The following is a 7,270-nucleotide window of genomic DNA, read 5'->3' as shown; positions in this document are numbered from 1 at the left end:
AGAGGGAAGAAAAAAAACCACTTTTTTTCCCTTTGGGGCCCTGGCAGCCCCAGCTGTGACAGGGGAGGAGGCTCCAACATGGGAAGGTCCCTTCTGTGTGGGTTCTGGTGGCAGCCCCAGCGGGATGGAGCTGTTCCATGGGGCTCAGCAGCTCCCACATCCTTGTGCCTGGTTGTTTTGTGTCTCTGGGGGCTTCCTATGCCTCAGAGCACGAGGTGACGTGCGTCCTGTGCCCTTGGTTCATGCGCTGGAAAGGACAGAGTTTGGGAAAGGCTGGTGCAGAGCACTGAGGCCACACTGAGTTGGTTTCAGAAGGCAATTTGTGTTACTTTACAGGAGGCGGTGAACATCCAGACCTGATAAATTGGAAGGCTTATGGAGGAGCACGAGGCGCAGAGGCTTCGTGGGGAGCAGTGCGGGATGGAGGGAGCTGCATCGCTTTCCCGTGAAGCAGACAAACAGCAAAGCTGCAAACTGATGGCAAAAAGCTAAAGGAAGCCCTCTTCCCTGCAGGCACAATGTTCCCACTCCCAGCTAAAAGCAAGGAAAGCCTGTTTTTAAGGGTTTGGGTGTTTATTGTCGCAGGAGGGGAACAACTCCCTGGGATCCTGGGCTGGGGGAGCAGCGTGGGGAGCGCAGTGCTCACCCACAGCATCTCTTTGTCTTGTGGGCTTGTGCCTGGGGGTCCTGGGGTGCAACATACTACATTTTGGGGGCAAAAAGGACCAGTTGTTCCCTGGAGGGTTGGTGCCAGCCTGGTGGGGAGCCGGGCATAGAGTGAGGAGGGCACATGGGGGGTGATTAGCAGCTGGGGCTCCCTTGGCAAAGGGGATTTGGCTCTGTTTGTTTCTTTGAAATGTGAGTCACAGCCGGGAAGGGCTGGAGGAGCTGCATGGGGATGGCAGGAGCCAGCAGGGCCCTGCTGAAGCTGGGACAAGCAGCCGGGGGCAGCGTCCCCACAGCGTCCCTGGGGTCACCCCCTCCGGGACCCTCCATCAGGGCACTGCTGGGATCTCACCCGTCCCAGGGGGAAACCTGAATAACTGGGAAAAACACCCCGACCCCGAGCTTCCCATCGACCTGATTGCCTCTAATTATAAACCAAAGCTTGTTTATTAAAAAGGAACCAGCTCCTGAGGTGGGCGAGAGCCCTGGGGGGGGGCAGGCTGGGACTGAGGGGGTGCCCAAAGGAGGGGGTCCATGAGGAGGGGCAATAAAGGTTGGATGTTAGGAAGAACTTCTTTACTGAAAGGGTTGTGAGGCATTGGAACAGGCTGCCCAGGGAAGTGGTGGAGTCCCCATCCCTGGAAGTCTTCAAAAGACGTTTCGATGTAGAGCTTAGGGATATGGTTTAGTGGGGACTGTTAGGGTTAGGTCAGAGGTTGGACTCGATGATCTCGAGGTCACTTCCAACCTCGAAATTCTGTGATTCTGTGAAAGGGGCGATGGAGCTGGGTTAGTGCCGAGGGTCAGCAACTCCTGAGGAACCCCGGCACCGCCGCTGCACCCCAGGGGACCTGCGGGAACCGAGCCCGGTCCCCCCTTTTCCCCCTCAATCCCCCTTCAGCTCCCGCTCCCCTCAGCCCCGTCAGGGCGCCGAGCTCAAGAGACGACGAGCAGCCCCCATCCGCATCCCTCCCTGGTGGTCTAGTGGTTAGGATTCGGCGCTCTCACCGCCGCGGCCCGGGTTCGATTCCCGGTCAGGGAAGTTCCCTTTTGTTGCTCCCTCTCCACGCCCCGCATTCTCACTGCGCACGCGCCCCTCCCTCCCCTCCCTCCCACTGCTTCACGCGCGCTCCCGCTGCGTGCTCGCGCCCGCGCAGGAGGAGCGGCGCATGCGCGGTGCGCGCGGCTCCGGCCCCTCCCCCGCCCGCCCGCCCGCCCGCGGTCGGCGTCGCCGGGTCCCGTCAGGAGCGCTCAGGGGGCGCCGCCGCCGCCGCCTCCCGGAGCCGCCCCCGCCTCGCTCCGCCCCGCCCGGGGCTGCCCGGCCCCGGCCCCGGCTCCGGTACCGGCCTCGGTCTCAGCCCCGGTACCGGCAACGAGCGCGGGGGGGTGCAGGTGAGCCCCGGCGCGGCCTCAAGCTCTGGGCCTCGGTCTGGGCCCAGCCGTGGCGTGAGGGGGGGACGGGGCTGAGGGGAGGCTGGGGACTGAGGTGAGGCTGGGCCTAAAGGGGGCCTGAGGGGGCTCTGAGGGGCCTGGAGAGGCTCTGGGGGGGATGGGGGCTGAGGGGACAGGGCCTGAGGGGAGGTTGGGGGCTGAGGGAGCGCTGAGGAGGCTCTGGCGGGGGCTCTGGGGGGCCTGGGGAGGCTCTGGGGGAGATGGAGGCTGAGGGGAGGTTGGGAACTGAGTCGAGGCCGGGCCTCAGGGGGCTCTGGGGGTCCTGGGGAGGCTCTGAGGAGGCTCTGGGGGTCCTGGGGAGGCTCTGAGGGGGCTCTGGGGGAGATGGAGGCTGAAGGGACGTTGAGGACTGAGGCGAGGCTGGGCCTGAGAGGGCTCTGGGGAGGCTAAGGGGGCTCAGAGGGGGCTCTGGGGGGGCTGAGGGGGCTCTGTGGGGGATGGAGGCTGAGGAAATATTGGGAGCTGAGGCGAGGCTGGGCCTGAGGAGGCTCTGAGGGAAGGTTGTGGACTGAGGGGGCTCTGAGGGGGCTGAAGGGAAGCTGTGGGGGCTGAGGGAATGGGGGCTGAGCCCTGAGGGACCCTGAGGCCCAAATGGGGGCTGGGGGGGGGACACACCGGGGGCTGGGGCTGTGGGCACGGGGCGAGCCCCGGGTGGGTCGGGAGCCAGCATCCATCCCTCCGTGCTGCGGCGCTGGGAAGCACTGCGGCGCCTTCCCTGGGAAGCTCCTGCTTGGGGGGGTGGGAACCCCTTCCTCCTCTTTCTCCTCTTCCTCCTCCTCCTCCTCCTCATCTGCCGCCCACATGCGCATTCCTCCACCGCCCCACAGCGTTTTAGGAGCTTGGATCCTCCGGCTCGGGGCTGTAAAGATTGAGAAAGAGACAAAAGCACAGGCCCTGGAAAGGTGAATCCTAAATGAAAGCCGTTTGTGCGCCGTGGGGACTGTGATTCACCATGACTGGCTTTCGCTGGAGGGATCTCGGAGGCTTTTTGCTTCCCCTTCCTTCCGTTGTTCTGCTTAATTTTTTTTTTTTTTAAAAATGATTCGTAACTGCTCAGATTACGCCGCTCGTTAAGCACGGCGTATTACCGGCAAGCAAATCCAGCTTTAAAACCAGAAACTTGCGAAGGCAGCATTATTCTAATTATTTGCGCGGTGTTCCGTGGCTCTCGCATTAAGAATTCCAGGCAGGAAATCCTGGTGGTGCCGAACGCACCGGGATGGAGCAGCCACGGTGGGGTCGCTGATAACGCCGCGCTCCTGCCCTCCTGCTTCATCGACACCTCGCTGCCGTGGGCTTTGCTGCTGGGGGAGCCGTCCCCGCCTTGGAGAGCAAGGTGGAAACCCTCCGTGCCTGCGAAGGGAAAGCTAGCCGGTGTTATCCCTTTTTTTTTTTAAGGTTTGTTTTTGTGGAGGTGTTAATTTTGGGGTAATGCGTGCCGAGAGACGTTGCTGTAGAGCTGTCTGTGCTTAACAGCCGTTCTCATGCGGTAAAGCTCAAGAAAACTGCGTACATCGGGTCCGTGATCACGCAGCGGTATAAAATAATTCTCCCAGCTAATGTCTGTCAAGTGTTCCTGTGCTGGTTTATCTTTAGGAAATAAAAACGCTGTGTCTGTGTTTAAATACCACATGGGTTTGCTGCTGCTGAGGCAAAAACTTGCAGGCCACGTTCACCCGGTGGTGGTTCACCCGCTTCCTTGGGCAAGTGAAGCTCTCACCAGGAGCCAGATGTGAACACAGCCCAGAAGGTCTTGATTTTCCTTCTGAATCCCATCAGGATTGTACCTATTTAGGTTCTTATGTAGTGACAGCTGCATTTAAATGGAAATTATTACAGTTACAACAATTTTATTAGAGGTTTTTTTGAAGTTTTGAGGTGTCTGTTGGTTTTGGGCTGTTTACTGTTTTGTTTACCTTTGGTAGAAACTGGTGGGGTCCTAATCTAAGAGATTCCGAGAAATAGGCACCAAATTAATTTGCATTAATGAATTAGTTCTAATTTAAGTACCCTCTGCTTTGGGAGGGAGAAAAGAGGGGCGACAGAAGCTGGAGTGAAAGAGATTGATTTCGACAGAGTACAGAATGCAAAGAAGTTTAATTTTATTGAGCAGCTTTCTGCGGTTTGCTCGTGGTGCTCTGAGGACTTAGAGAAACGTGTCCTGCTGTTGGCTGAGCAGCCTGCGGTGTGGCCAACCCCCAGCGTGGAGGTGAGGCTTTGACTCACAGCTGTTTGCAAGCATGAATAAATGTTTCTTCCCTCCATCCGTTACTTGGTCTTGGGGATTGTCCATGACGTTGAAATGAAAGGGAGGTGCTGCAAGTCCGTCCTTTTTCCACCCAAATTTCTGTGGTGTTGCACTGATGAACTGCGGGTCCGAAGCAGCGCTAAAACCCAAGGGGTGGTTTCCTAACTTGACGGGGCGGCTGCTGCTATATTTAACCAGCCTTTATCAGGGAACGGCTGCGAAAAGCAGCGTCTTTGTAGTATGTTTTGTCTCCACGTAGCCTTTGCGTCTGCGTTAATTACTCCCCACAAGCACCAACACCTTTCGGGCTGCCCTAAAAGCCAAGAACCCTGCCTGCTGATCAGCTGGCGAGCCTCCTTCTCTAGCACGGCGTGAACAAGGCAGCATGGTTTGTGGTCGAGGTGGCACAGCCGTCGGTAACGTCAGTTGCAAAGCTGCCCGAGGTGGTTGGAGCCTGCAAACGCTGGCTCTGCAGCTGATCAGAGCAGCAGGGGAAATTTCTCTGCTCCACAGGCAGGTTTTTCTATGGGGCCGAGGGCAGGCGCCCATCGTGGCAGTAGTGAGGCTGGATGCTTTGGAAGGACGGAGTGGCTGCAGAATGTGGTGTGGGGGCCTGGTGGGACGCAGGTTGGGTCTGAACATTGTGACTGGGCTCGCAAGTTGAGGTCTTAGGTGGTGGTTGTCATTTGTCATCGTATTTCTTCTTCGTGAGCTTCAAGAAATGATCGGTGTTCAGGCATTTGGGTGGTGAATGTGAATGGAAGCCTCATCGCGTTACATACATCCTGCTTTAGGTCAGATGTAAGAGGTGCTGATGTGGCTTTTTCTTATTTTAATTTATGAATTCAGTTGCCCAGGTGTCCTCTCTGGGAAGGAGGGCATGATTTGAGAATGGCAGGTGCTTCTGCAAACCCCTTCTGTCCACGTGAATGCTTTAACGTGCAGCAACGATACCGTAACCACCCTGCGATGAATGCTCTGCTTCCCTCAGTTTCCTGGTGTTTGCTCTTATTTAAATCTCTTTAATATTGGCATCCAGATCAAAATGTTTGTGGTGTGTTTGGGCAGCTCGGGAGCGGGGCCGCCCATTCCTGGGAAGCCTCACCCGAGGAAGAGGCATTTTCAGAGCCGGGTTTGCGTTCTGTTCGGCAGGTGGCCTCAGCTCTGGGATGGGACCCCTAACCTGGGAGCAGACGGCGCGGAGCACGGCAGCGGACAGCTCGGCAGCCCCGGGAAGTAGTTGTGCGACTGCAGGACACAGAGGGGTCGTGGCAAAGTCTGGGTGGAGGTACGAGGGGCGTGCCGAACGCTGAGGACCAGAGCAGAACGGAGCAATTCTTTATTTTAACACAGGAAAAATATTTTCCTTGTTCTCCAGTAATTCAAATCAGGTGAATTAAGCAATATTGGTTTAGGAGCATCCGTGTAAATGCTTTGCGTGTTTAACTCTCTGCCTGTGCTGGCCAGCAGAGCTCTTCTCCGATTTCAGAAAGGTTTGGTGGCTGGATGTTTGCAAAAGAAAAGGCTTGAAGAGGAAAGGAAGTGGGGAAGTGCTGTTGGTGTGTGGTTGTCAGCAGGTTGCTGATGCTCACAGTTGCTGAGGAGCTGCATGGGAATTCTGGCTGTTATTTTCATGTGTTTTGGGGAGGATTTTGGTACTGCCTTGGCTGCTGCTGGTCTGCTGACCAGCGACTGGGTTTGTTGTTGAAAGGCAGGAATTTGAGTAGTGGTATATTTTAAGATTAGCTCGGAAGTTCAGCTGGACCCTTATCTTCACAACTGGGCTTCATCTGTTTTCAGTAGAAAGTGCACGGTTTAGCTCAGCAGCACTCCGTTTCCTACTGCAGATGGTGTAAGCTGATAGCAAAGAATTACATTCCAGAAGGTAAATTCTTCAAAACATTGCTGAAATATTTTAATACAGTGATAATAGCTACCAAAAAGAGTAACGATTTTCTTCTCTGCGTGCAGGAGCTAAATAATGATTCCTGATGTTAGGTAGCGGGGTTTTAGTGGACTGATGCTCTGTAGGATTTTGTTGGGCTGGGGTGAACAGGTCTGCTGTAGGATCTGCTCAGATTTCTTGTGTCCTGGCGACTTCTCCTAACTGCACCGAACTTCTATCTGCATTGCACTAAAACGTGCCTGTTTAAAATCCTTCTCCGCCTTCTTTGGAGATGCCGAACCACTTTGAATGCCAGCGTGTTGTAAGGGCAGCATTAAAATTCAGTGCGTTTTCCTTCAAGCTGCAGGTTTTCCTCGAGACCTGAAGGTGCAGCGGCACGGCGGTACCCATGCGAGCAGCGCCAGGCTTCTCGGCCCAGGTCAATTGAAATTAGCTGTCCCCTTCCCTTTTGTCACCTCCTCAAATTGGTTGTGATGACAACACAAGTTCTCGATGAAGCTGCATTACCTTGTAGTGCTGATGTTCTGGCACGTTTGTGGCCAGAAATAGGGCCAGGATAGGAAAGGGGAACGTGTAGGACCTATAGGATGGTAACACATTGCCATGAGGGTAGAAAAAGCCCAGAGTTTACTGATGTTACAGGAGCCAAATAGGAAGTTGCAAAAAGAAGAAACCTGCACGTGTCTGCTTGCTTTTCTCCTTTTAAGCCTTTACATTTCTGGCTGTATTTCAAAGGAAAATATTCTATTTCTTTCCATCTGTCATTGCTTATTTTACGTCTTACCAGGATTTTCTGTTCCTGCGATGGCAATATCTTAGCGATCTTATTTATGCTCGGAAATATTTTGCAGTTTTTGTGCCACAATTCCAGCACGGGGCGTGTAAGACACATGTGGGCTTTGGCCTAGGCTGGGCCAGACATTAAAGAGATTTCCTTAGGAATCTGCTTTTCACAGCGTGGGGATTTAGGAACGCTTCCTGGAGAAACATAAGGAGGT

General features: G+C 55.1%; 1 protein-coding gene across 2 annotated transcripts in view; it reads left to right on the top strand.

The window, feature by feature from the left end:
- The first annotated feature begins 1,904 nt into the window (after positions 1-1,904).
- Positions 1,905-7,270, top strand: part of DNAJC5 (DnaJ heat shock protein family (Hsp40) member C5) — a 30,844-nt gene continuing 25,478 nt past the window's right edge. The window contains exon 1 of one of the 2 annotated variants that reach the window (XM_084296771.1): positions 1,905-2,058. The gene's annotated coding sequence lies outside the window, so the exon portion shown is untranslated. Of the gene's footprint in view, positions 2,059-5,524; positions 5,655-7,270 lie in introns of those variants that run through there. The other variant, XM_084296772.1, reaches the window with a different exon arrangement.

This window comes from Netta rufina (assembly GCF_964035555.1).
Source record: "Netta rufina genome assembly, chromosome: 16".
Classification (NCBI taxonomy): domain Eukaryota; kingdom Metazoa; phylum Chordata; class Aves; order Anseriformes; family Anatidae; genus Netta; species Netta rufina.
This window is presented reverse-complemented; position numbering and strand designations above follow the sequence as displayed.